Below are 2,215 nucleotides of genomic sequence, written 5' to 3'. Positions count from 1 at the left end.
TCTCTCCATCCCTGGTTGGAGTTGTCTTGCCAACCTTTGTTGTAGTTTACACCTTGGTTGTAATTGCTGCCTTGTTGATTGTACCCTTGATTTGGGCGGTCATAAAAATTGTGAGTGGCTGCTATGGTGTTGTCCTCTTGTTGGAGCTGCAGACACTCATCAGTGTAATGACTATAATCAGCACATATTTTGCATACTCTCTAAGGAACTAGCTGTTGACTTTGTTGTGGTGAGGGAGGCTGAGGTTGTTGTTGATTTTGCTGTATTTACTTCAGTAGGTTGGTCATCTCACATATACTCTGTGTAAGAGCAGAAGTCTTGATACTAGAGAAAACCTCTGCAACAGCCTTTGAGTGGTTGTTCCTGTGCCTGTGATTTCTAGTGGACTCAGCTAGGTCGCTGATTAGTTGCCACGCTTCATCTACGGTCTTGTACTTTTTCAGAGAACCATTACTAGCACCATCTAATGTAGTCTTATCCCGAGGCTTCATGCCTTGAGTGAAGTAGCTGATCAACACTAACTTGTGAATCATGTGATGGGGGCATGCGTCCAGAAGATTCTTGAAGCGCTCCCAGTACTCATAAAGAGTCTCCAATTCGCCTTGAATAATGCAAGAGATCTCTTTTCTCAGTCTATCTGTAACTTCAGCTGGAAAGTATTTTTTCAGGAATTCTCGCCTGAGCGTATCCCAGTTAGTAACGGTCGCTTCAGGTTGAGTGTAGTACCACTCCCTCACCTTTCCTTCGAGAGAAAACGGGAAGGCGGTCAGCAAAATAGAAGTTTCATCTGCACCATAATGCCTAACAGAAGAACATGCTGTCTGGAAATCCCTTAGGAGGTTGATAGGCTCCTGAGCAGGTAAGCCATGAAACTTGGGCATAAAGTTGATTAATGCAGTCTTCAGTTCAAAATCTTCAGCCAGATTTGGATGACGCACTTCGTACGATTACAGAGTAAACTCTGGGGCTCCTGCCTCCTGGAGAGTGATCCTCCTAGGTTCCGCCATATTACCTGCGCCTAAATCAACCGAATTAGTAGAGACGGAGCTTGTTTCTTCCTCAAATGGTGCTTCAGATTCACCCTCTGATGAGACTGGTGAATTGATAATAATCACTTCACCACCCTTAGAGGGTAGCCTACGTCGAGCTCGCCTAATACATGAAAGAGTTCTTTCAATTTCAGGATCAAATGCGGCTAAGCTTGGATCAGGGAGTGAACGTGTCATTCAATGAAAGAAACATACAGCTCATGGTAATAAAATAAAATAAAAATATGCAAAAATTAAAAATATGTACACTAATTAATAATTTAGCACATAATTGCAATTCCCCGGCAACGGCGCCAAAAATTGATTCGAGGAGTAAATCAGCCAATTAAGAAATCAATATAGAAATACATTGCGAGTATAGTCCTTAACCAGCAAAAATCCGCTCATCAATTTAGAAAGGTTGTCACAAAATTAGAATAAAAATATTGGGAGTATGAGTCCCAGGTCGTCTCCGAACGAGTTGACAAAAAGGGTGTTATCTTATTAATCAGGAGTTTTTCGAGAGATTTTTGAGAGTTGAATAACAAGAAATAAATAATTGTAAACTACTGCAATGAAAATTAAAAGAGAGTTATACATTATAATTAAAACGACTTGACTGGGGGAATGATTAAATAGAAGTTCTATCCTTGTTGGAATTCTCTCAAGTGTAGTATAAAGAGGTGTCAAGTGATTGAGCTAACTCTTATTCGCAAATCCTAGACCTCTCCCTTGGGAATGTCTAGGGTTAGTAAAAAAAGAATTAGCCAACAATGTCCAATTTAACTAATCACTTGAGCATTCCAACTCAAGTGTCTCCTCTTAATCAACCTCCATTCCAAGTTGGGAGTCTACTGCATCAACATGGATACCATCTTCGTTGTTGGGAGTAGGGAATAGAAAAGAGACATGATAATCAAATTAATTGGAAGCAATTAAACAAATAATAAAATTTAAATGGAAAAATACTGCTTGCATTAATAAATTCTAAAAACAATCCAATTGTAACTCTAAACAAGAATTAAGAATATGGAATAATAAGGGAATAGGAAAACAAACTAGAATAATATCTTCAACGGAGGTAATGACTCTTCAATATCCAAAGCAAAAGCATAAAACTAAGAATATGTGAATGTAAAAGAAAACCTAGAGGAAGAGTAATTCTCTCTCTAGATTCAGATCTAAAA

General features: G+C 38.9%; 1 non-coding gene across 1 annotated transcript; it reads left to right on the top strand.

Moving 5' to 3' along the window:
• Positions 1-527: 527 nt before the first annotated feature.
• LOC112745301 (small nucleolar RNA R71) lies at positions 528-635 on the top strand. The gene has a single exon (XR_003173237.1). It is a non-coding gene; the product is annotated as a small nucleolar RNA R71 (small nucleolar RNA).
• The last annotated feature ends 1,580 nt before the right edge of the window (positions 636-2,215 follow it).

The sequence above is a fragment of the Arachis hypogaea genome, chromosome 14 (assembly GCF_003086295.3).
Source record: "Arachis hypogaea cultivar Tifrunner chromosome 14, arahy.Tifrunner.gnm2.J5K5, whole genome shotgun sequence".
In the NCBI taxonomy this organism is placed as follows: domain Eukaryota; kingdom Viridiplantae; phylum Streptophyta; class Magnoliopsida; order Fabales; family Fabaceae; genus Arachis; species Arachis hypogaea.
This window is presented reverse-complemented; position numbering and strand designations above follow the sequence as displayed.